At 42.2% G+C, this 27,921-nt stretch overlaps 1 long non-coding RNA gene and 1 pseudogene across 1 annotated transcript in view; both read right to left on the reverse strand.

Annotated features, from left to right (window-relative positions):
- The window catches only part of LOC108176361 (uncharacterized), a 97,780-nt gene that overhangs the window by 18,687 nt on the left and 51,172 nt on the right, over positions 1–27,921 (reverse strand). The gene's annotated exons all lie outside the window — the stretch shown is intronic.
- Positions 25,779–25,894, reverse strand: LOC127490465 (small nucleolar RNA SNORA40; annotated as a pseudogene).

The following is a 27,921-nucleotide window of genomic DNA, read 5'->3' on the forward strand; positions in this document are numbered from 1 at the left end:
GCAAGTCCCAACCCTGCCAACAGTTAGCAATGACCGCGTCTTGGTGAGTGCAGCTTTGGGGAGCTGGGAGCCCCACTGTCGCTGTGCCTAGCCATAGCCCTTTAGCCAAACAGCAGGAGCCAGCCGGCACGTGCTCTCGGCCACAGAGCTCAGAGATTATCCTGGGCGGCTGCAGCTGGCCCCTGAGTTGCAGCCTTTGTGGGTGCTGGCTGGTGATGGGGCTCTGACTGTTCCAGAAATGATTAATACCCTGATCCTATCTGGACGGCTTTGGGAGACACCCCTCCGTGGACGGGGATGCTACTGGTTGATATAAAATGATCTATTTTTTTTCAATCTACTTCATGGTGGCAGTAATTCAGATGAGGAAATGTCTTTGCCTTCTACTGGAGCTTTATGCTGCTTCAAAAGAAAAAAATCACAGAAAATCATGAAAATTTTTCTGAGAAGTTATTATGTTAGTAACTGGGGGTTCGGAAAATGAGACACTTTCTAAATTTCTGATATTGAACAAATAGCTTTCCTTCTCTCTGGAACAACAATGACAATAAAAAAGCACCAAAAGCCATGGAGCCCAAAGGGAACATACGAAAACCCAGCCAGGGAAGGTCTGAACAGTATCCAGTGTGTCCCTGACCTTCCTCCCAGAACAATTCTGGCCCTTGGTTCCCACTCTTTCTGCAGCCCATTCTGAAGGTATAGAATGCATCCCAGGAAGTCATAGCGCTGCCCCTCCCACATCTGCAGTGTTCCTGAATTGCTTTGTCCCTGGCTGGAACGAACCACGGCCCATGCAACCCTTTAGAAGGCAAAGATCTGCTGCCCCTGTGGGCTTTCCTGGGCTACACATGACAAGCTGAGGCCACAGACAATGGTGATATTTTAAGAGTTTGCTGAAGCTTCTGATTTTGCAGCCAGCAGAATTCTACCAAGGCTGAGCTACCTACCCATTTGCCAGCAGGAGAGTGTGATCTGATGTAAATGACCAGCATGGCACTGGTGGCTGTATTAGAAAGATGGGGAGAAGCATTTGTGGGGATTTGGTGACAGGAAAACTGTGAGCAGAGAACTAAGCATTTACTGCACAGCTTTGTGCAACATTATTTTTCAACCAGTTATACAGGTTATAAAAATACTAGTTACACATCGATTAAAAGTAAAATATGTACTTCTACAAGGCTTACACCAAACTCCCTTTTCACATTCCCCAGAGACCACATTTCTTTGGCAGCTCCTATTATTTACTCTGATGCATTTAAATAACCTGCTTATTCTGTTATTTCTGGATTTTCTCATTTTAGACACTACCCACTAACTTCCTACTATGGAACATGAGGAACTGACATTTTTTCCTTCCTCTTTATTCCCAAGGTAATTTGATTCCTTCCCCTCAACATGGCTGCAATGAATTTTTTTTAAAAAATTATTTTTATGAAAAACAGAGATCTCCCGCCCACCAGTTCACTACCCAAATGCCCACAATGGCCAGGGCTGGGCCAGGCTGATGTCAGGAGGTGGGAACTAACCCAGGTCTTCTAAATGAGTGGCAGAATCCCAAGTACTTGAGCCATCACCTGTTGCCTCCCAGGGTGCACATTAACAGGAATCTAGGAATGGGAGCAGAGCAGGACTTGAACCCAGGTATTCTGATATGAGATACAGGTGTCTCAACTAGCAGCACAGATCTGCTGTGCCAAATGCCTGCCCTGGATTTGGCTTTCTTATGTTTCCTCTTTTACCTCATTTATAAATGGTTTATATCTTACTAACACTTTCTCTGCCCTCCACGCCCACAACATAGGCACTTCATAACTTTCCGTAAGCTTACTACACTATTTTTTAAAATTTATTTTATGTATTTGAAAGAGTTACAGAGAGAGGTAGAGACAGACAGAGAGGTCTTCCGTCTGCTGGTTCACTCCCCAGTTGGCCACAATAGCCGGAATTGCGCTGATCCGAAGCCAGGAACCAGGAGCTTCTTCCGGGTCTCCCACAATAGTGCAGGGGCCCAAGGACTTGGGCCAACTTCTATTGCTATCCCAGGCCATAGCAGAAAGGTGGATCGGAAGAGGAGCAGCCGGGACTAGAACCGGTGCCCATAGGGGATGCCAGTGCTCCAGGCCAGGGCTTTAACCTGCTGTGCCACAGCAGTGGCCCCAGCTTGCTACACTATTACTTTAGCGTTTATATTGTATGATTATGAACTTATTATTTTATAATAAGCTATATGCATTCTATGATGATATTCTCTTTATTGTATTTACTTTCTTTGTTTTGAGTAAAGTTAATTATTCTGTTTTTTTCCTGTTCACTTTTCAATGCACTTATCACTAACTCATTTTTTAAAAAGATTTATTTACTTATTTGAAAGGCAGAGTTACAGAAAGGCAGAGGCAGAGAGAGATCTTCTATCTGTTGGTTCACTCCCCAAGTGGCCATAGCAGCCAGAGCTGGGCTGATCTGAAACCAGGAGCCAGGAGCTTCTTGGTAGTCTCCTCTGCGGAAAGGGGCCCAAGGACTTGGGTTGTCTTCCACTGCTTTTCCAGACCATAACAGAGAGCTGGACCGGAAGTGGAGCAGCCAGGACTTGAACCAGTGCCCATATGGGATGCTGGCACTGTAGGCGGCAGCTTTTCCTGCTATGCTACAGTGCTGGCCTCCACTAATTCATTCTTAAATGAATATAAATCTTCTTTCAAAATATTAGGAATTTTACCCATTTTATATCCTCCCTAGAGACTTTTATGTCATACTCATCTATCTTCCTATTTTAATCTGGACCAGTTATTTCCTGGACTATTGTACAGTTAATCGCATTGGGATCTTTTCTATGATTATCAACTTTTTCTTGTATTATATACTCCACTTCTGACAGCCACTGTGGCCCTCTTTCTTTTTTTTTTTTTTTCTTTTATTTTTTTTTGACAGGCAGAGTGGACAGTGAGAGAGAGAGAGAGACAGAGAGAAAGGTCTTCCTTTGCTGTTGGTTCACCCTCCAATGGCCGCCGCAGCCAGCATGCTGCGGCTGGCGCACCACACTGATGCGAAGGCAGGAGCCAGGTACTTGTCCTGGTCTCCCATGGGGTGCAGGGCCCAAGGACTTGGGCCATCCTCCACTGCACTCCCGGGCCACAGCAGAGAGCTGGCCTGGAAGAGGGGCAACCAGGACAGAATCCGGCGTCCCGACTGGGACTGGAACCCGGTGTGCTGGCGCTGCAAGGCGGAGGATTAGCCTGTTGAGCCACAGCGCCGGCCCTACTGTGGCCCTCTTTTTTGGTTTACTTATTCAAAAGCTTTATGGTAGAAAGATACTAAGATAAAGGGAGGGTGAATTGTTTTGAGCTCTTGTATAAAATGAAAATATCATTCAATACTGATACTTGATAGTTTAGCTAGGTATAGAATTTAGGGTGGAAATAATTGTCCTCCAGCTTTTCCAGCTATTTCTCAAGATTGCATACTAATTCTGAACATATTAAACTAGTAAAATCATATCAGTGATTATCACTGTGGTAACCTACTGGTAGATTTTAAGAGCCGGAAAAAATTTGAAGGGTAGATTACCATGTAATAGGTATAAATTGATTAAGATAATAGGGATGGTGCAATAACACCTTCTTCAAACTCACTTGCTTAATGACCTCAAGTGTCTTCCCTATTCTACTGCCTATAAGATCAACTATAAGATCAAGTTCAACTTCCTCTAATTAGTCGTCAAAGTTTCTACCCACCTCCCATCATCCTAGCATGCTCACTGCAATCCAACTCAGAGAAGCTATACTTCTTTTTTTTTTTTTTTTGCTGTTAAGATTTATTTATTTATTTGAAAGTCAGAGTTACAGAGAGAAGGAGAGGCAGAGAGAGAGAGAGAGAGAGAGAGAGAGAGAGGCCTTCCATCTGCTGGTTCACTTCCCAACTGGCCTCAATGGCCGGAGCTGTGCAGATCTGAAGCCAGGAGCCAGAAGCTTCTTCTGGGTCTTCATGCAGGGGCCCAAGGACTTGGGCCATCTTCTACTGCTTTCCCAGGCCATAGCAGAGAGCTGAATTGGAAATGGAGCAGCCAGGACTCGAACCAGCGCTCATATGGGGTGCCAGCATTGTTGGTGGTGGCTTTACTAGCTGTGCAACAGCGCTGGCCCCAAGCTATCCTTCTAATCAATGCCTGCTCAGTTTTCCTCTTCACTATCCAAGAATTCTCTTCTCTGAAAGATTCCCTCTAAGACAAATACAATACACTTTGAGGCCTATTTCAAAACCCATCTTCTCATGAGATTTTGGTATACTAATGTACCATATATTCTGTATTTGCTTATAACCTTCCTTTCTATGTCCTTGCAGTTGAACAGCTTAGAAAGCTGAAAGCTGCATTTTGGAAATGTTTTTGCAACAAGTGTTCTGGATATGAATTATATTTTGCCTAACTGGATACACTCACACAGACTGGAATTGAATTGATTTGGAATTTGAAACTGAGTTATTCACTATAGCATCTGAATAAGAAGAAAATGAATGGAGTCAGAAGTAGAGGCAGGGGCCAGTTCCGTGGCCTAGCAGGTAAGGCCACCGCCTGCAGTGCCTGGCATCTCATATGGGCACTGGTTCAAGTCCCAGCTATTCCACTTCTGATCCAGATTGCTGCTAATGCACCTGGGAAAGCATAGGAGGATGGCCCAAGTCCTTGGGCTCCTGCATCCATATGGGAGACCCAGAAGAAGCCACTGGCTCCTGGCTTCGAATCAGCCCATATCTAGCCATTGTGGCAATTTGGGGAGTGAGACAGCAGACATAAGACCTCTCTCAATAGTTCTTTCAAATAAATAAAATAAATTTTTTTTTTGAAAAGTGGAGGCAAATAGTTTCCCTCCAAGTGTTCAAGGAATCAGTTTTTCATGCTAGGGGCTGATTACTTGGGAGACTCAGAATTGCCTATTTCACACATTAGTGACTCAGTACATACTTGCTGAAGAACTTATCATCAAAAAGCTACTAGAGTGGCTAGCACTGTGGCACAGTAGGTTAATCCTCCACCTGCGGTGCTGACATCCCATATGGGTGCCAGTTCTAGTCCTGGATGCTCCACTTCCAGTCCAGCTCTCTGTTATGGCCTGGGAGGGCAGTGGAAGATGGCCCAAGTCCTTGGGCCCCTGCATCCATGTGGGATACCGGGAAGAGGTGCCTGGCTCTTGGCTTCGGAAAGGCACAGCTCCAGCCATTGCAGCCATGAGGGGAGTGAACCAATGGAGGGAAGACCTCTCTCTCTGTCTTTCCCTCTCACTATCTATAACTCTGCCTCTCAAATAAAATAAATAAAACCTTAAAAAAAAGAAAAAAAAAGCTACTAGAGATTTCAGGAACTTTACTCTTAACCCCATCCCCAAATAAAATAAGAAGTAAAAAGGAAGAATAAAAGGGTAGATGTTGTGAGGTAATGGGCTAAGCAACCAACTGTGATGCCAGCATCCTATATGGGAGTGCAGGTTCAAGTCCCAACTATCCACTTCCAATCCAACTCCCTACTAATGTACCTGGGAAAGCAGAGGAAGATGGTCCGAGCCCGTGTCTCCCATGTAGATCAGGATAGAGTTCAACCTGGCTTCAGCCTGGCCGAAATCAGGCTGTTGTGACCATTTGGGGAGTGAAACAGTAGATGGAGGCACTCTCTCTTTGTCTCTCCCTCTCTCCTTGTCACTGTTTTCCAAACAAACAAACAAAAGGGAAGTTAGATGGCAGGGGGAGGAGTGATGGTTAGTTAACTTTGCACTCCCCATCTACTGAATCCTCTACTCAATTCTGCCTGGTTGCAGGCACTTTTGTTTTGTTCTCTGGGGAAGCAAATTTATCTGCCCTTAAACTTCCCTCACTTCATCTAGCGTCCAGTTCATTTTCCCTCTTGCAAGTGTCACAGGAATATCACTCTGTAACAACACTTGTGTATTCCGACAAATTGAGCTCTGTGAAGTCCCTCATTGTTCCCCAGAGAACTCATGCATATCTTCCCTTATGTCACATCTGACACAGGAAAGAAAAGGAGGACTCCACTGAGAACAATTGGCAAGGCAAGGACAACACATCCCCAAGTCAGACAAGTTAATCTTACAGCTTGTTCACAAGAGCTCTTTGGAAAAAGGCATCAATCTAAACACCACCTCGGATTCTATCTGTAAGGAGGCAGAAAACCTATGACTAAATACATAAATAAATGTTTCAGAACCACATGGAGTCGTAAATGAGTTGACCACTGAGTAATAATGTGCCCAGGAATAACCGTGGGGATCCAGAGGTGACAGCAGAAAACCAAAAAATCAGAAGCAGGAGCAGTAACTAAGTTGCAATGACTGACAACTCTGATCCTGCATCTACTGTGTGTTAGGTGTTTTCAAGTACGTTATCTCATTATCTCATTTAATCCAGTCCTGGCGAGGTATTTATTATCAACCTCATTTTGCAAAGGCAGAAACTGAGAATCAAGAAGTCCAAGGTCATAAAGCCGGTGACTGAGCTAGCATTGGGACTCAAAAGGCACTTGCACTAATACTGGTCCTAGAATACAAACAGGTATTGAGAACCAGGCAAGAAGTTGGGGCAGACACAATATCCATTAGTAGCGGTAGGTGTTTGGCACAGTGGTTAAGTTGCTGCTTATGGCATCTGCATTCCATCTTAGAATGCCTGGATTCAAGTCTTGGCTTTGCTACCAGTTCTAGCTTTCTGCAAATGCACACTCTGGGAGGCAGCAGGTGATGGCTCAAGTACTTGAGTCTCTGCTACCCACAGTGGGAGATCCAGATGGCTCAGGGCCGGTGCTGTGGTGTAGTGGGTGAAGCTGCCGCCTGCAGTGCCGGCATCCCATGTAGGCACCAGTTCGGGTCCCGGCTGCTCTGCTTCCAATCTGGCTCTCTGCTGTGGCCTGGGAAAGCGGTGGAGGACATCCTAAGTCCTTGGGTCCCTGCACCCACGTGGGAGACCTGTAGGAAACTCCTGGCTCCAGATCGGAGCAGCTCTGGCTCTTGTAGCCATCTGGGGGGTGGATCAGTGGTTGGAGGATCTCCCTCTCTCCCTCTCTCTCTCTCTCTCTCTCTCTGCCTCTGCCTCTCTGTAACTCTGATTTTCAAGTAAATAGATAAAATCTTTAAAAAAAAAGAGAGAGTTACTGGCTGTTAGCTTTGGCCTAGGCCAGCCTCAGCCCCAGACACTATGAGCATCTGGGGAGTGGACCAGCAGGTGGGAGATCTCTGTTTCTCTCTGCCTTTTAAATAAATAACAAAAAAATTAAGATATCTGTTAAAGGGTTTAGACAAGCACCAAGGGAAAAGTAAATAGATGGGAATTTTTTATGTTGGGAAAGGGAACATTTTAGGATTTGTGCTCAACTCTTTGCTACAGGGCAGAGATGGAAGTTAGACATGAAGATGTGCTCTGTAGTTAGGAAGGACGCTCTATTTAGTCTAGAGTGGTTTAGGGAGGCTCCCAGAAACTTGGAGGAAGAGATGGCACCAGTTCCTTTACCCCAGCTTATCCAGAATACCTTTATAATAGTCAGTCAGATACACTGGTTTTCTCCAGATAAACTAGTTTGAAAACCAGTATATGGCACTGAATCAAGGGTCTAATCAATATTTCCCTCCTTTCCTCACATATTTACTCACTCAACAGATGAATGTTTTTTGAATCCCTAAGTACTCAGCTCTGTTAACTGTCCTGTAACTTGTGGGGGAGAAGAAGCTACTTACTCTACTACCAAAAGCTTACCATTTTAGAGACAAGACCAGATACCTAAGTCAGTTACAGAACCATCCACAGCAGAAATGACCAAGTGGCCAAAAGAAAGATGCAGGCCATGAAATATTATTTTGTATTTATTTTACAAGTTAATGGGATGGTCAAAATGACAACCTTAGGAGGCTTCCAAGATGGCAGAGTAGGGAGGGAGCTTACTGTTCTATTCTAGGAGAAGATAGTTTAAAAAAAAGTGGAGAGAGTGCAGTCTCAGGGAAGAGATAGGGAGAAAACAGCAGAGGAAACTCTACGCAAATTAGAGGGACACAGTGGACCTACCAGGAGGGTGTGGACGCCCACAACTCAGGATTCCAGCAGCCAAGAGCTTCTGCACCAGTGTTGGAGAGTGAGGTGAGACCAGACTGCAGCAGCCCAAGCCACTGCTGACAAAGCTGCAGGAAGAGCCCAAAGGGAACCCAGCTTGGAACCCCGAGGGGGACAGTGTACCTGCCAAACTAGAGTAGAAAAAAAAAAAAAAGGAGGGGCATATTTCTCTCTACCCAATCATCCTGCAGTGGTGTCCTGTAACAAGCTGATAGAGCAGGCACCATTTTGGACATACGTAACAGCTGCGCCAGCTCATGTCTGTGACCAGCAACCAGCTGAGTAGAGACTCCTGACTCTGGTGGGGAGAACTAACAAGGGGCTTGGTGCTCATGACTGTGTGAGGGTTGTGTGCTGGGACTGTGAAAAAATTGAGGCTATGTGGAGGGCTCACAGTGTGGCTGGGACTTTGGGCAGTCACTGTGGAAGACTCCACATGCCTAGGGCTTCCTAATTACCTGGTGAGGGACATTCTTGGGGAATCTGAGCTTACGCTGAAGACTGTACACATCCTTTGTGTGAGCCTTGTGGCAGAGTGGATGAATATTATACCCACTGGGGCTAGCGCTCAGGCACTGGTCTCCTTTGGGGAGAGGACCTCAGCTGAGTAGAATAAACCTCTCCTCTGATTAAAAAAAAAAAAAAAAGGAGATTTACCATGCCAAATCTGGGTGTGTCACCTTAGACACACCCTTCGCCCTAGAGAACTAATCAGAACTCTTTGGCCACATTCATTACACGCCTCTAGATATTCACTGAAAGCAGACAGTCCACTAATCTATAGAGGTATAGTACAAAGATAAAATCTGCCACAGCGGAAAAATAAAGAAACCAATGAGTATCTCCACAAATGCTGAATAACAAATGCGCAAATTCAAGAAACAAGAATAAGAAAGACAACATAATGCCCCCAAAAGAACACAACACTTCAATACTAGATTATGAAGATGACAAGACTGAAGAAATGCCAGAAATGGAATTCAAAAAATTAATCATAAGATTACATAGAACTCATCAGATGCAAATGCACAAACCACTGAATTCTGTATATGACATGAAAGAAAATTTCTCCCATGAAATTGAGATCTTAAAGAGAAATCAGGCCGGTGCCGCGGCTCAATAGGCTAATCCTCCACCTAGCGGCGCCGGCACACCGGGTTCTAGTCCCGGTCGGGGCGCTGGATTCTGTCCCGGTTGCCCCTCTTCCAGGCCAGCTCTCTGCTGTGGCCAGGGAAGGCAGTGGAGGATGGCCCAAGTGCTTGGGTCCTGCACCCCATGGGAGACCAGGAGAAGCACCTGGCTCCTGCCTTCGGATCAGCGCAGTGCGCCGGCCGCAGCGCGCCAGCTGCGGCGGCCATTAGAGGGTGAACCAACGGCAAAGGAAGACCTTTCTCTCTGTCTCTCACTCTCACTATCCACTCTGCCTGTCAAAAAAAAGAGAAATCAAAATGAAATGAAGAATTCAATAGAGAAAAAAAAAGACAGTGGAAAGTCTTAACAGAATCAGTGAAGCAGAAGAAAGAAATATCTGACTTAGAAGACAAAGTACAGGAAATTATACAGTCAGACCAAAAACAAGGAGAGGAAATTAGAAAACTAAAAAAGACTATTGGGAATCTACATGATGCTATCAAATGACCCAACATACAGGTTCTATGAGTTCCTGAAGGCATGGAAAGACAGAAAGGATTAGAAGGCCTTTTTAGTGAAATAATAACAGAAAACTTCCCTAATTTGGAGAAAGAAAGGGACATCCAAGTATAGGAAGCACACAGAATTCCTAAAAGACATGACCAGAAAAGATCTTCACCATGACACATTGTAATCAAACTCACCACAATAAAACATAAAGAAAAGATTCTAAAATGTGCATGAGAGAATTGCCAGATTACTTTCAGAGGAACTCCAATTAGACTCACAGCAGACTTCTCATCAGAAACCCTGCAGGCTAGGACAGAATGGTGAGATATATTCCAAGTCTTAAGAGAAAAACACTGTCAACCCAGAATACCATATTCTGCAAAGCTCTCATTTATGAATGAAGGTGAAATAAAGACCTCCCCTTTCAAACAGAAACTGAAAGAATTTGTCACCACTGGTCCAGCCCTGCAAAAGATGCTTAAGGATGTGTTGCACACAGAAACACAGAAGCATGGTCATCACTATGAAAGAAGGTAAAGGAAGGAAATATCCCAGTAAAAGTACAAAGGAAATCCAAAGGAAAAAGTAGGAATATTTATGGGAAAATGGGGCAAAGTTGTTACTTATCAATAATTGCCTTGAGTATAAATGGCTTCAACTTTCCAGTTAAAAGATCTAGATTGGCTGAATGGATTAAAAACAAAACCCATATATTTGCTGCCTATAAGAAACTCATCTCATCAACAAAGATGCAAACAGACTGAAAGTGAAAGGATGGAAAAAGATATTCCATGCTAACAGAAACAAAAAAAGAGCTGGTGTAGCCATCCTAATATCAGACAAAATAGACTTTAATGCAAAAACTGTTAAAAGAGACAGAGAAGGGCACTATAACGATTAAGGGATCAATTCAACAGGAAGATATCACTATTATAAACATATATTCACCTAATTACAGGGCACCTGGCTATTTAAAAGAAATGCTAAGAGATCTAAAGGGAGACATAGACTCAAATACAATAGTAACAGGGAATTTCAATACCTTACTTTCAGCAATGGACAGATCAACCAGGAAGAAAATCAGCAAGGTAAACAGCAGAGTTAATCAACACTATAGACCAAATAGACCCAACAGTATCTACAGAACTTTCCATCCTACAGAATAGGAATATACATTCTTCTTTCCAGTGCATGAAACTTTCTCTAGGATTGACCACATGCTAGGCCATAAAGCAAGGCTCAGCAAATTAAAAAAAAAAAGTCGAAATCAACCATGCATCTTCTCAGACTGAAATGGAATGATGCTGGAAATTAGCAACTAAGGAATCTATAGAACACATGCAAACACATGGAGACTGAACAACATGCCCCTAAATGAACAGTGGGTCATAGAAGAAATCAAAATAGAAATCAAAAAATTTCTGGAGACAAATGAAGATGACAATACAGCATATCAAAACTTATGAGATACAGCAAAAGCAGTGTTAAGATGAAAGTTTATAGCAATAGGCGCTTACATAAAGAAATTAGAAAGGCACAAAATAAATGAGCTATCAATGAATCTCAAGGATCTAGAAAAACAACAATAATCCAAACCCAAAAACAGTAGGAGAAAAGAAATAATTAAAATTAGAGAAGAAATAAACAAAATTAAAACAAAAAATAGAAAAGATCAGCAAAACAAAGAGCTGGTTTTTTTTGAAAAAAAAAAAAATTCACACACCATTGGCCCAACTAACCAAAAAAGGGAGAGACCCAAATCAATAAAATTAAGAGATAAAAAAAGCAAATGTAACAATAGACACCACAGAAATAAAAAGAATCATCAGAAATTACTACGAGGAGCTGTATGCCAAAAAACTGGAAAACCTAGAAATGGATAGATTCCTGGATACATGCAACCTATCTAAATTGAGCCATGCCGACACAGAAAACCTAAACAAATCCATAACCAAGATGTAAATTGAATCAGTAATAAAGACCCTCCCAACAAAGAAAAGCCCAGGACCAGATGTCTTCACTCCTGAATTCTAACAGAATTTAAAGAAGAACTAAACGCCAATTCTTCTCAAATTATTCAAAACAATTGAAAGAGGGAATCCTGAGCCGGCGCCGTGGCTCAATAGGCTAATCCTCCACCTTGCGGCGCCGGCACACCGGGTTCTAGTCCCGGTTGGGGCGCCGGATTCTGTCCCGGTTGCCCCTCTTCCAGGCCAGCTCTCTGCTATGGCCAGGGAGTGCAGTGGAGGATGGCCCAGGTGCTTGGGCCCTGCACCCCATGGGAGACCAGGAAAAGCACCTGGCTCCTGGCTCCTGCCAGGATCAGCGCGGTGCGCCGGCTGCAGCGGCGGCCATTGGAGGGTGAACCAGCGGCAAAGGAAGACCTTTCTCTCTCTGTCTCTCTCTCACTGTCCACTCTGCCTGTCAAAAAAAAAAAAAAAAAAAAAAAAAAAAAAAAAAAAAAGAAAGAGGGAATCCTCCCAAATTATTTCTATGAAGCCAGTATCACCTTAATTCCTAAAGCTGAAAAAGATGCAACAGAGAAAGAGAAGTACAAACCAATTTCTCTGATGAACATAGATGCAAAAATCCTCAACAGAATTCTAGCCAATTGAATCCAACAACACATCAGAAAGATCATCCACCCATACCAAGCGGAATTTATCCTGGTATGCAGGGATGGTTCAACATTCGCAAACCAATTAATGTTATACACTACATTAACAAACTGAATAATTAAAACCATAAGATTATCTCAATAGATGCAGAGAAAGCATTTGATAAAATACAACACCCTTTCATGATGAAAGCTCTAAGAAAATTGGGTATAGAAGGAATATTCCTCAACACATTCAAGACAATTTATGACAAACCCATGGCCAGTGTCCCATTGAATGGGGAAAAGTTGGAAGCTTTCTCACTGAGATCCAGTACCAGACAAGGATGCCTACCCACTCTCACCATTGCTATTCAATATAGTCCTGGAAGTTTTATCCAGAGCCATAAGACAAGAAAAATAAATCAAAAGGATATGAATTGGGAAGGAGGAAGTCAAACTATCCCTATTTGCAGATGACATGATTCTATATATAGTGGATCCAAAAGACTCCACTAAGAGATTATTGGAACTCATAGAAGAGTTTGATAAAGTAGCAGGATATAAAATCAATACAGAAAAATTAACAGCCTTTGTATACACAGACAATGCTAAGGTTGAGAATGAACTTCTAAGATCAATCCCATTTACAATAGCTACAAAAAATTAATACCTTGCAATAAGTGTAACCAAGGATGTCAATGATCTCTATGATAGGAATTATAAAACATTAAGGAAAGAAATAGAAGACACAAAAAATGGAAGAATCTTCCATGTTCATGGATTGGAAGATTCAATATCATCAAAATGTTCATTCTTCCAAAAGCAATTTACAGATTCAATGTGATACCAATCAAAATATCAATGACGTTCTTCTCAGATAATGAAAAAATGATGCTGAAATTCATATGGAAACACAGGAGACCTCGAATCACTAAAGTAATCTTATATAACAAAAACAAAGCTGGAGGCATCAGAACACCAGATTTCAAGACATACTACAAGGCAGTTATAATCAAAGCAGCCTGGTACTAGTACAAAACAGCTGGACAGACCAATGGAACAGAATGGAAATGCCATGAATCAACCCAAGCATCTACAACCAACTTAATATTTGACCAAGGAGCTAAAACCAATACCTGGAGCAAGGACAGTCTCTTCAACAAATGGTGCTAGGAAAACTGGATTTCCACATGCAGAAGTATGAAGCAAGACCCCTACCTTATACTTTACACAAAAGTCCACTCAACATGAATTAAACATCTAAATCTATGACCCAACACGATCAAATTATTAGAGAACATTGGGGAAACCCTGCATTGGCACAGGCAAAGAGTTCTTAGAAAAGACCCAGAGGCAAAAGCAATCAAAACCAAATTAATAAATGGGATTACATCAAATTGAGAAGTTTCTGTACTGCAAAAGAAACAGGAAAGTGAAGGGGCAACCAACAGAATGGGAGAAATTATTTGCAAACTGTGCAACTGACAAAGGGTTAATAACCAGAATATACAAAGAGAAGAAGAAACTCCACAACAAAACAAACAACCCAGTTAAGAGATGGGCAAAGGACTTAAATAGACATTTTTTCAAAAGAGAAAATCTCAATGGCCAACAGACACATGAAAAACTATTCAGGATCACTAGCTGTCAGGGAAATGCAAATCAAAACCACAGTGAGGTTTCACCTCACCTCAGTTCGAATGGCTTTCATACAGAAATCAACAAACAACAAATGATGGTGAAGATTGGGGAAAAAGGTACCCTAATCCACTGTTGGTGGGAATGTAAACTGGTAAAGCCACTATGAAAGACTGTATGGAGATACCTCAGAAATCTGAATATAGACTTATGATACAACCCAGCCATCCCACTCCTGGGAATTTACCCAAGGGAAATGAAATCAGCACAGGGAAGAGTTACCTGCACCCCCATGTTTATTGCAGCTTAATTCATAATTGCTTAGACATGGAGTCAACCTAAATGTCCATCAACCAAAGACTGTATAAAGAAATTATGACATATGTACACTATGGAATACTACACAGTGGTAAAAATAATTAAATCTGGTCATTTGCAACAAAATAGATGAATCTGGAAAACATCATACTTAGTGAAATAAGCCAGTTCCAAAGGGACAAATACCATATGTTCTCTCTGATCTGTAAGAACTAATAGAGCACCTAAAATGAAATCTGTATAAGTGAAATTGAGGGGCTGGCGCTGTGGCGCAGTGGGTTAACGCCCTGGCCTGAAGCGCCAGCATCCCATATGGGCGCCGGTTCTAGTCTCAGCTGCTCCTCTTCTGATCCAGCTCTTCTATGGCCTGGGATAGCAGTAGAAGATGGCCCAAGTCCTTGAACCCCTGCACCCACATGGGAGACATGGAAGAAGCTCCTGGCTCCTGGTTTTGGATCGGTACAGCTCCGGCCATTGCAGCCAATTAGGGAGGGAACCAGGGGATGGAAGACCGCCCCCCCACCTCTCCTCTCTTTGTGTAACTCTGACTTTCAAATAAATAAATAAATCTTTTTAAAAAAGAAGTGAAATTGACACTTTGAGAAGGAATGACTTGAGTAGCCATTGTCTTGACTGTTAACAGATTTTGTTTTTTTGTTTTTTCTTTATATTTGTTGAACTCTTTTATTTAACATAAAGTTCATCATATGTGTATAAAGTCAATTGAGGATGGATCTTATTAAAAAATAAGAGAGGGAAGAGGAAGTTTGTAACTGTAAAGCTGTGTAGTTCTGCATACATTCCTACAGACTTACTTCTAAGGGAACAGTTTAAAAACCTGCCATGGGACCCCAAATCCCATTAAACTGTGTGGTAAAATTGCCATTTTAAGTGTTCAAGTGATCCTATTAAGTCTTAAAGTGAACATATAGACAGGATTAAGTATAAAAGTGATCATACAAATAGGATCAAGTGTCTGGCAATAATAATAGATAGAATTAAAAAGGAGAGAATGTTCCAACATGGGAAACAGTCCATGCAGCAGACTCATAGAATGACAATTGGTTTAAGTAGTACTCTGACCTCAGAATCAGCCCTTAAGGCATCCTGGACTGACTGAAAAATCCATGAGAGTGTTTCTGGCATGGAAAGCCAAAACACTGTGGCAAAAATGTTCTATATGAAGGATATTTGTGAGTGAGACCCCAGTGGAAAGCAGTGGTCAACAAAGAAGGATGTGCTTTTCTCTGAAGAGAGAAGAGAATTTCCACTTTGCTTATGGCCTTGTCTAAATACTGACAGAATTTGTGGGTTCAAAAGGCTTCCATAGCCTAGGCAGCTCATGTCAAGAGCATCGGGTGGTCACTGATGTCATTCGTAAGAGTGTTAATTATTAAATTAACAACAGGAGTCACTGTGCACTAATTTCCCATGCAGGACCTCTGTCCTTAATGAGTTGCATTATGAAAGTTAACTCTAAAACTTGTTCTCAAACAGTTTGTGTGTATATGTGTGTGTGTGCACGTGTGTGCAAATTGTTGAAATCTTTACTTAGCATAGAGTTGGTCTTCTGTGTACAAAGTTAATTGAAAATGAATCTTAATGGAGAATAGGACTGGGAAGGGGAGAGGGCAGAGGAGGAGGAGTGGGGCTGTGGGTGGGATGGCAGGTATAGTGGAAATAATAACTATATGTACTTATGAAATTTGTATTCATTAAATAAAAGGTTTCTTTGGGGAAAATAAGACAACCTTTATGTTGTACATACGATTCTCCACAGACAATGGTTCAAATTAGGATTTTCCAATGATGTGAAAGCAATAGGCCTCCAGTAGAAACTGTACTTCAACGTTGAGTTTTGCTCTTTACTCAGGATAACAGTATATAGTACCACACTCTCTCGTGATGTTGGGCAGTGGTCTGCAGTCACAATGGGAAACAGCCAAGCCCCTATAGGGTGCTCTGTTGGTGAGCTAGGATGCTTGATGAGTTAGGTTTACTAAGTGCATTTTTGTGTGTTTTAAAAATTTTTTTGTGTGTATTTATTTGAGTAGAATAGAAAGAAACGAGAAAGAGAGGGAGCACTTCTATTCTCTGGTTTTTTCCCCAAACGCCTGCAATGGCTGGAGCTGAGCTGCATGGAAGCCAGGAACCAAGAACTCAATTCTGAGATCCCACATGGGTGGCAGGGATCCAATTACTTGAGTCTCGTAAAAGTGAGGATATCAGTGAAGAAGGCCATAATGTGCATTGGTTGGTGGCTGCCAGTTAGCCTACGATTTCCTTTTTTTTTTTTTTTAAGATTTATTCATTTATTTATTTATTTGAAAGGCAGAGTTACAGAGAGGCAGAGGCAGAGAGAGAGATCTTCCATCCTCTGGTTCTCCCCCCAGGATGGCTGCAATGGCCAGATCTGTGCCGATCTAAAGCCAGGAGCCAAGAGCTTCTCCCAGGTCTCCCACTTGGGTTCAGGGGCCCAAGGATTTGGACCATCTTCCACTGGTTTTCCAGGCCACAGCAGAGCAGCCAGGACTTGAAACTGCACTCACATGGGATGCTGGTACTGCAGACGGTGGCTTTACCAGCTATGCAACAGCGCTGGCCCCTGGCCTATGATTTCTAAAAAGGTGATTGGGGACCTTTCTCCCCATACTTGTTCCTCAACTTCCCAACTGTTTTGGTCCTTACTACACCTTGTAGTAAGGACAATACTTGTATCATCTGAACACTAAATCTTAGATGCACCTCGATAGTGCTTGCTGGCTGAAACGTTTTAAATCTAGGATATCCCTCTTTTCTATGGGAATGTTGTCCAAATGAACGCCTCCTACTGATCTCTGCATGTCTTTGGGAGGACAGTGTGGCTGTTCCCCATCAGGGACACATGGTGGTTGCCTCAAAAGCCTTTCCCTTTACCTCAGGGCGAGGGAGTAGGCAGCGCTCAAGTTCAAGTCTATATGTGGTTCAGTAGGTGCTGGCTTTCTGGGATGGGGCGTGGGAGGCCATGAGCTGATACAAGAGACATATAAGGCTCGGTTTCTACCCCAAGGAACCTGTTTCTCGGTTGGGGAAACGTATGCCATGATTGGACACACCACAGGATGAGGAAGTCCAGGACTGTGTGCCAGCCACAGCAAATCTCAGAGCAGAGGGTGCAGGCTCCTTGGAAATCACTCTATTTCTCCCAGGCAGGGTTTGTACTCTTACTGGCATGCTTAATGCTATTTCTTTACCCTGTTGAATACTCAGCCTTTCCAAGTTCAGACTCTTTTTCTCTCTCTCCCCTCCCAGAAATACTGGCAAGCATCTGTAGTCATTTGTGTTTCTTTACATTATCAAGGCCAGAGGTGTATCTTCTCTGATAGATAATGGCCTCAGTTAAGACTAGCAAAAGCTATTTTGCTTGATGTATTAGTGCCCTATTTTAGAATAATCCTATTCCCTTGATTCTTTAGTATTTACAATTTTTCTAAGTACCGATTATATTTTCTAAGTCAAAGTGGGGTAAAATTAGTGCATTGTATCCTGTTGTTGCTGCTTTCTGGAGTAGTCAGTCTTACATATTTGAACAATACCACCCCAGTGTAATTTTAAAAGGTAAGAGCTCAATTCTTTAAAAAACACTTAGATGTGCAGTGTGAGCTCTCTCCGAGGAGCCTCGCATTAGGAGTGCTTTACATACACCACACAAAAGGAAAATGCGTCCAGAGGGGACTGGGGCTCATCGGAGCTGAGAGCCGGACCTGATGAACGGTGGCAGATGGGCCCATTTCTGCCAGCTGCACACTCTCAGCCAGGAAACCAGTGGGGCCATTTTTCAATCAAGGGCTTGTGGTTTGGGGACTGAGGGCTGCAGGCTAGATACACACACTGATGAGAGCTCGTAAAAGGTCAGGCCAATCCAAAAGGGTTGCTCTCCCCAGTGTTTCCATCTGAACAGGACCAGGCACTACCCATGGAATCCCTGTCCACATGGCATTCCTCACGGGCTTCAGATTCCTTGGCTGTGGATTGTCTAAGAACTCATGAAATAAAGAATTAGTGATGGACTACAGAGTAGGGGTTTTCGGAGTTCCCCTTAAATGGGACAGATTGCAGGAGGGGGCTGGAGTTGTACATTTCTCTTCCCCATGTGCAGGGCGATGCTGGCTAGATTTGTGAGAAGGGTTGGGGGTGAGGATCTTCAAAAAGTTCATGGAAAATGTGTGTTACAAAAAAAATGTGTGTTGCTTTCAAAATTCTTTTGCACCAAAATAAACATCTTTTAACTGCACTTTTCAGAGACTTTCTGGAGCATCCTTGCATTTTCCTCTCCACAATTAGCTTTAGCATACAATTTCTCCTGAGGATAGGCCTTGTTAAGAAATGAGTGTGCTGCCATGTTTCAAAGTGGTTTCTTTTCCTCTCCCATGGCTGGCACCATGTGGGGATTTTTCTCTGATATTCACTGTGAGGTCCTAATAGAACTGCTGGAGGTAAAACTCAAAAAGCAGAGAGGCAGGCATTTGGCTTGGTGATGAAGACACTATTTGGGATGCCGGCATCCCACACTGAAGTGCTTAGGCTTTGAGTCCTGGCTCCATTCATGTGTACCCTAGGAGGTGGCAGGTGATGGCTCAAGTACTTGGGTTCCTGCCCGTTGTGTGGGAGACCTGAATTGAGTTTGCGCATCCCAGCTTCAGCCTGGCTCCGCCGTGGGCCTTTGTGGGTATCTGGGAAGTGACCCAGCAAATGGAAGATCTCTGTCTCTCATTACACGTGTATGTATGTGTCTCCACTTCTTCAATTACTTAAACGTTAAAAAAAAATGTGATGTCCCCATGACTGGGGGCTCCTGCAGCCTTTTCCTCCCAGTTTTGCCCTGGCTGAGCCTGCAGCAACTTGTCAGTTACATTTGAGAGGTTCCTCCTCCTGCACTGTTCCCAAAGGGGTTTCTGCTCCCAGGTTTCTGTTCAGGAAAGCTGGGATTTTCTGTGTTTGCCTGTCTGTGAGCTTCTCCAACTCTGCCTGCAGAGACTGGCTAGCTTTTCTTAAATTTTAGGATATAGTGAAGATTTCTAAGTTGCTAAGATGCTGAACTGGAAACCAGAGGTCTAAAGTTTTATTCTTCATACTTAGTTTTTAAGAAACCTAGAGTTTAATTTTGCTTGTAATATAATATAGATAGCAAATTTTATTTTATTTTTATATGGTTAGTCGAGTGGTGCAACACCAAGCATTCCATGCTTCATTTTTCTCTATTTATTTTTCAGTGCTACCTCTGTAATATATCAAGAGCCTACACATATAAAAGATCTTCAAGAAATTTCATGGAAATGCATATTATGGAAAAACTATACAAGGATTTCAAAATTGTTTCTTGTTTTCCTTTTGTAGTTTCAAACATTTTATCTTTTAAATTTATTTATTATTTTCATCTAATTGAAAGATAGGGTGATAAAAAGAGATCCTTATTCATTGGTTCAGTCCCCGAATACCTACAACAGCCAGGGCCGAGCCAGGCTCAAGCCAGGAGCCAGGAACTCCATCTGGGTTTCCCACATGGGTGGCAGAAATCCAAGTGCTAGAGCAATCATCTGCTGCCTCCCAGGCACGTAGCAGGAAGCTGGGTTAGAAGCAGGGTAGATGGGACCCAAACTGGCACTCCGATATGGAATATGGGCATTGCAAGTGGTAGCTTAACCTGCTGCACCACAATACCTGCCCCTAAATTTTTCTTTTAATTTCATTTTCCACCAACTTTTTGAAGTACCCTCATGTCTAAGTCTGTTTCTGAGTTTTCTATTCTTCTCCACTGTTCTTTTCATCTACCTCTGTACCAATACCACATCATCTTAATTACTATATTTTTGTAATAATGGCTCTAGGTTAATATGCTGGCAATCAATTTATTGAAAGCCAATTTTTCCCCATTTTAACAGCTTTATTGAGTTATAATTTACATATCATAAAATCCACCCATTGCAGGTACACAATTCAATGACTTGAGTAAATTGGCAGAGTTGTACAATTGCCACAATTCAGATGGGGAACATTTCCATCAACCCAGAAAGTTCCTCTTGCCTTTTTGCAGCTAGACCCACCCTCCTCACCCTTGCCCCAGCCCCAGCCCCAGCAAGCGATCTGTTTGCCTCTAGGTATTGGCTTCATCTGGACAAGCCACGTAAGTGGAATCACATAGTATGTAGTATTTTGCATCTGCAAAAGCCGATTCTAAGTGAATCCACCTAATATCGACTTGCTAAACTTATCATATTAACTAATTTATCACATATTTTAAGAAACAGCCTTCTCAAATATGTTAAAGTATGGCAATATGTTTAATGGGACTAGAGTCACAAGGGGATTACATAAGGGCACTTCAAAGTGTCCATGGAAAAATGAAATTACAAGATAAGTTTATTTTGAGGTAGAAAAATTTTGAATTCTATGCATACTTTTTCATAATACATATTTCCATGAATTTTTTAAGAACTTCATAAATATACATCTGCACATTCTTTTTTTTTTAAAGAATTGTTTCTTTTTTGAAAGGCAGAGTTTAGAGAGAGAGAGAGATCTTCCATCTGCTGGTTCACTCCACAAATGGCCACAGCAGCTGGAGTTGGGCCAATCTGAAACCAGGAGCCTGGAGATTTTTCCAGGTCTCCCATATGGTGCAGGGGTCCAAGCACTTGGGCTGTCTTCATCTGTTCCTTCAAGCAGATTAGCAGGGAGTTGTATCTAAAGTGAAGCAGCCAGGACTTGAATCAGCAGCCATATGGGATGCCAGCATCACAGGCAGTGGCTTTACCCACTGAGCCACAACACAGGCCTCCCACCCATAGGCACATACTAAATTACCACTTTCTTAGCAATAATTGAATGAATATGTAATTTTCCAAATGTTAAGTTATGAAGATTATATTCCTAGATATATTTAATATAATATTGAATATATTCATGTATATATTTGATGTCTTCTTGTGTATATTATTTAATGAAGACTATCTTATAAAGCTATTGGTTATATTCATATATTATATTCATGAAGAATATATTTCTGAAGTATACAGTCTTAAACATACTTTGCTTGGAATTCTAATTAAAGAACAACTGAAGTCAAGAATATTTCTTAAAACACATTTGTGGCTTCTCAGTTCATTTTGCAAATTCTGCGAATCAGTCATTTGTGGAATTAATCCTCCAACAAATTGACTTTTGGGAAATTGGCTTCAGGCAAACTGGTCATTCTTTGAATTGGCCATTTAACAAATTGGTATTTGCTGAGTTGGACAGTTCCATATTATGTCTTGATAGCTTATGGAACAAATCCTTTATCATTCTTCTTTTTCATATTTCTCTTGGTTACTTGTACATTTATACTTTATGTATGAATCATAGAATCAGATTAAGTCTGGTGAGAAATCTGATTTGAAATTTGTTTGAAATTATAATGAATATCAATCTTGATTAATGGATTCTTATTTATGTCTACAAGTGCTAATAAGTATGCTCATGCTACATTGGTGAACTTGCCAAATGCTCCCATTAGCTCCAGGAGTTGGGATTTCAGCTTTTCTGTAAAGATAAGTATATTGTCTCCAAATAATAATTCTTTTTCTTTCCTTCCTTCTATCTGCTTTTTCCCTTGTGTTATTTCATTCCTAGGATCTCCAATATAATGCTGCATAAGAGAAGCAACAATGGGCACTCATATCTTATTCTTGGTTTCAAAAGAAATCCTGATAAAATTGAAACATGAAGTAAGATGTTATTGTAGAGTTCTGGATGATATCCTTTATGAGAGTAAAAGAAGTTCCTTCTAATTCTAGTTAGATAAGCACTTTCTTTTCTTTTCAATATGAAATAGTATTGTATTTTTTTATTTATTCATTTGAAAGGCAGAGGGAGGGAGGGAGGGAGGGAGAGAGAGGGAGAGGGAGAGGGAGAGGGAGAGAGAGAGAGAGAGAGAGAGAGAGAGATTCCATTCACTAGAATGGCGGGGATGGGGTCAGGCCAAAGCCAGGAACCTGGAACTCCATCTGAGTCTCCCACATGAGTACAGGGGCCCAAGCACTGGGGTCATCACCCACTGCTTTCCCAGGCACATTAGCAGGAAGCTGGATCAGAAGCAGAATAGCCCGAACTTGAACCAGGAACTCTAATATGGGCTGCAAGCATCCTAACCAGTGGCTTAACGCACTGCACCGCAACTCTCACCTTGAATACTGCATCTTATAAAATACTTTCTGCTTCTACGGAGATAATCATGTTCTTCTCCTTTAATCTGACAAACAGTAAATTGCACTGATATGTCTCTGGAGGGTTTGTCTTCTGTGGCCTCATCAGCAGGGGTCCCAGGCCAGGTCCCTGGTCTCAAGGGGACAGAGCCTCCATTTTGTTGGTACAGATCACGGAGGCAGCTTCCAGACGGTGCTGGCTCCGAACCACTGACAAGGCCTTGGTGGCCCTTCCAGTGGCTTTGATAACTGTCTGGAAGTTTATCCTAGAGTGTGCTTTTTGGCTGCAATGATTCTGTGAGCTACTCAGTCTCCTACATGGAACTCCTTTCTACTGAACTGCCTAGAGCAGAATCTGTTCCCTGCAATGTCCCAACCAGAAGATTCATTGTTTTTATGATGGGCTTCCCTAGAATCAGGGTGCATTAAGCCTTCAGTTTTCTTTCTGTAGAAGTCTGTTTTATTTCTTTAACTTACATTTTGTGTGATGGTCACTTTAAAGTTTTTCAAAGCGTTGCAACTTGTTTTTGAAAAGGTGACAGATGCACATGGTAAACATTAAGAAGGGCTCCAGAGAACACCCTGGAAAGTAGGACTCCCTTCTTTCTGCAGAGGGACACCTGTCCTCAGGCAGCTCGGTTCCCAGAGGAAAACGCTGCAGTCCCTTTGTGTTCATCCTCTCCATCACTTCTAGGCACATGCAAGCCCACAGGAGCTTGTGCATCTTCGTTTCAGAAACAAATGATTCATACCACCTCCCTAGTTCTGCATCTACCCCTTGTGAAAAAGTTATTGGGGAAAATAACACAGAACTCATAGGAAAGCCATAAACATATATGCAGAGCGTAGTCAAGACCTACAAGTGTACACCAGCGTCAGCAGCACCCAGATCAAGGACCAGAACACTGCCAGCATTCCTGAAGCTTCCTGTGGGCCTCTCTGTCATCATCTACTCCCCTCCCCTTGCAGAGGGAGCCATCACCCTGACACCTGTGGTATTATTTTCCTGGCTTTTCTCTACAGTTTTACCTTCTCTGAATGTTTCTCCAAACAATAAAGCTGAGCCTTGCCTGTTTGAAGCTTTATCCTAATAGAATCATATTGTATGCTTGCTTTGTTGTGTGTCTTGTTTTTAAAAATTTTGTTGAAGATTTTTAAGATTCATTTGTGTTGTTGAATAAAGGGCACTTTGCTTACAAACGTGGAGATTGTTCCACAGCAGTACAGGTAAGAACAATAACTTATTCAGGCAGTGCTGGTGAGCATTTTAGATTTTTCCCATGTTTGCCATTACAGATATGCTTTGATAACTATCCTCAGATGTACTTGGGCAAGTTCATTGGTAGAACACATTCCTAGCCACTAAAACCCTGAGATAAAGGTGATGCCCAATTTGTACCCTTGATAGACATTGCCACTTGCTTTTCATAAAGATTGTATTAATGCTTACTCCCATCAGCAGTTTCTATTTCCCTACTTCTTTTCCAGTGCATTTAAAATATTTTCCCATTGTATAAGTGAAAAGAGTTATTTCATTGTGTATTTCTTTTACTCTAAGAGTGATTAAGCCTTTTTTGACTTCTAAAAACAATAGTTCTGGGGCTGGCACTGTGGCACAATAGGTTCTCTGCCTGCAGTGTTTGCATCCCATATGAGCGCTGGTTCTAGTCCCAGCTGCTCCTCTCCCAATCCAGCTCTCTGCTATGGCCTGGGAAAGCAGTAAAAGATGGCCCAAGTGCTTGGACCCTTGCACCAGCATGAGAGACCCAGAGGAAGCTCCTGACTCCCAGCTTCGAATCTGCTAAGCTCCGGCCATTGTGGCCATTTGGGGAGTGAACCAGCGGATGGAAGACCTTTCTCTCTGTCTCTCCCTCTCACTGTCTATGACTCTCTCTCTCAAATAAATACATAAATAGAATGAAGCATTATAAAAAACAGTAGTCCCTTTTCTGTTGGTCTTCTCACTGACTTATGGAAACCTGTTGTTTAATTAGTCCTTTTTTTAGGTGGTATGAGTTATTAGTCTTTTCCCCCAGTTTTCTGATGTTGTTTATTTTCTCCCATGGGTAAACCAATTATCAGGGGGCACAGACATTTGGCCTGGCAGTCAAGATGCCTACCTCCCACATCAGGAGTTCCAGCTCCTGACCCCAGCCTCCTGCTGATGCAGACCCTGGAAGGCGGCAGCGATGGCTCAGGTAGTGGTGTTCCTGCCACCAACATGGGAGAACCAGACTGAGTTCCCGGCTCCTGGCTTTGGCCCTGCCCAGTCAAGGACATTGTAGGCATTTGGGAAGTGGGCCAGTGGATGGAAATTTTCTCTTTTTTTCTCTCTTTTTCATAACCAAATAAACATTAAGTTAATCATTTTCCCCCCTTTTTGCGACTTCTGGGTTTCATGGCATACTCAGAAATCTCACTCTGGGATAATTAAAAATCTCTCCCTTTTTCCTTTCTGCTCTTTCTAAAAATTTTTAATAATATTTTTAATCATTCCACAAATGTCATGCAGATTATACAATCAATTAGCTGAAGTGAAATAACAAAAGGAAGAGAAAGCAAGAAGCTTATGCCCAAAACAGAGCGAGAGCAAAAGAATTTCCTAAGGTGAGCAAGGATCCTTTCCAATTTCAAGTGTGGTATATATTGCAGTAGAACTGCTAAATTCATTTTTATTTCATCTATTAAAAATACTACAGAAACTCCTAGCCAAAGATACATGAAGACTTTCTACAAACAAAGGTAGAGTTTGATTTTTATACTGTGTACATAAGGCAAAAATATTTGAAGTTAATACAGTTTTATTTAAGGAATTCTCCATGTTGCAATTCCTTCCACTGTCCATCTAAGTCACCTACTTGGTTCTTTTAAATCTTCAAGCCCTTTTGAATAAACTGATGCTTACTTCATGGTTGTCTTATCAGCCCACAATTATCTGACCTTTGTTAATCTTCACTTGAATTACATAACAATAACTTCAAAATTCCCCACCTAACATCTTTGGAATATAATTTTTTCAAGCAATTTACTACTGGGTCTTTATTTTACAGAGTAGATGGACTTGCCTGATTCCTAATTTGACACCCTCACATGTGAATTAGTTCATATTTCTTCATAAACCATCACTCAAAAATAAAACTATCAGTGGGATATTCTAATACCATCTCAACGTGAAAATTGGAATACTAAGATCTTCAATACTAAAACCAACCCTTATGGTTACAAATATTCCACCCATCACTTTTAACTGTGTTAGGAATCCTATTCCTGCTTGCATGTATCAAAACTCATACTGATCAAAAAGCCCTGGGCTGCTAAAAAATTTATTTTTTGTCCCGTATGTTGGTCTTTGTCCATAAAAACATACACAGGTGTAATTCCTTTCTGCTCTTTCAAGTTCATTCATAATTCTTAGATCTTTGAACTTCTCTGGAGTGTCTTTAGATGTAAGATCTATAAGATATTACAGGGACACCAGTTAATTTTTATACATAGTTCCACTGATCTGTGTCTTCATGGGCCATATTAGACTGACTTAATTATGTCACTTTATGTTTTAATATCTAGATGGACCACTTTCCTCATCTGTACTTTAATTTTTTGGCTTTGATTGCTTATTTTTCATCTGCTCCAAAAAAACTCTTAGTAGGAACATTAACATCTTCATGATGCTGAATCTTTCCTTTCAAGAATATGGTTTCTTTCACTCAAGTCTTTTTTGGTTTATGTTGGCATTCATTAGCATGTTAAGTGATCCAGTTCTTGAACTTCATTCCTTGTTTTAGTCCCAAGGATCACCTCTTCCATTATCTTTTGCTTGTATTTAGAAGCACTATAAATTTATTTACATCAATTTTATAAGCTTGCCATGCTCCTGAATTGTGGTAGTTTTCAGTTTATTCTCTTGTATTCCCTCCACTGGTAAAATGATCACATCATAATGCAAAAAATGATAATTTCATATATTTCTTGTGCTATGTTAGTACTTCTAGGAAGAACAATATTAAATAACAGTGACCAAAAGATCATTCCTGACTTGTTACTGACTTCAATGAGACTACTTCTTCTGTTTCATTCAACTTAAGGGTTTTTTAAAAGATTTATTTATTCATTCTAAAGGCAGAGAGAGAGAGAGAGAGAGAGAGAGAGAGACAGAGACAGAGAAACTTCTACCTGCTGGTTCACTCCTCAAATGGCTGCAACAGCCAGGGTTGGGGCAGGCTGAAGCCAAGAGCCAGGAACTCCATCTGGGTCTCCCACAAGGCAGGCAGCAACTCAAGTACTTGGATCATCATTCACTGCTTCCTGGATGCATTAGCAGGGAGCTGTATTGGAAGCAGAGAAGCTGGGACTTGAATCAGCACTCCAATATGGGATGTGGGCAACTCAAGTGGCAGTCTACCTCACTGCACCCCAACCCACACCCTTGACTTGAAGTTTTGCTCCAAAAAATTGGAAAAAGCTGAGGCAGCAGGGAAAAGGTAGTAGCAAAGTCTGTAACCATCATTAAAATCCCAGACTCAGGGTCTGCACTGTAGCATAGCAGGTAAAGCCACTGCCTGCAGTGCTGGCATCACATATGGGTGCCGGTTTGAGTCCCGGCTGCTCCACTTCCAATCCAGCCCTTTGCTGATGGCTTGGGAAAGCAGTGAAGGTAGCCCAAGTTCATGGGCCCCTGCACCTGAGAGAGACCAGAAGAAGCTCCAAGCTCCTGGCTTTGGATTGGCCCAGCGCCAGCTGTTGTAGCCATTTGGGGAGTGAACCAGTAGATGGAAGATCTCTCTCTCTCTCTGCCTCTGTAACTCTGCCTTTCAAATAAATAAGTCAATTTTAAAATTGCAGGATGGCTCTGCTTGGTTCAGTTGCCCATTGCGCCCCTTCCCCCAGGCAGGGTCAAGAGGAAGCCTGTGAGAGATGTAGCCCAGGTACTATGGTTTGATTATCCTCTCCAAAACTCCTGTTTAAATTGAATCACTACTGGGATTATCCTGGGAGACGGGACCTTTAAAAGGTGGTTAGCTCATGGGATTTCAGTCCTCAGGGATATTTTACTTTACTGCAGGCTGGGGTTAGGGATCACAGGAAAGGCTTTGCTGTAAAGAGAGCCCTCTGTCTCCAGTGTTTTTTCACCATGTGATGTCTTCTGCTATGTTAGGGTGCAGCAAGAAGGTCCTCAGCAGATGTGGTCCCTGGATCCTGGACTTCCCAGCCTCCAGATGTGAGCCAAACACACTTCTGCTTGTAAGCTACCCAGTCTGTGGTACTGTGCTACAGCAGCAGCAGACAGACTGAGACACCAGGAGGGCCGTGGGCGGGGGCCCTCAGAGAATCCTATGAATTCTTCTTACTGGCCATGGCTGCCCCTGGACTGGTACAACGCTGTGGGGGAGTGGCCACTACTCT

Source organism: Oryctolagus cuniculus, chromosome 2 (assembly GCF_964237555.1).
Source record: "Oryctolagus cuniculus chromosome 2, mOryCun1.1, whole genome shotgun sequence".
Classification (NCBI taxonomy): Eukaryota; Metazoa; Chordata; class Mammalia; order Lagomorpha; family Leporidae; genus Oryctolagus; species Oryctolagus cuniculus.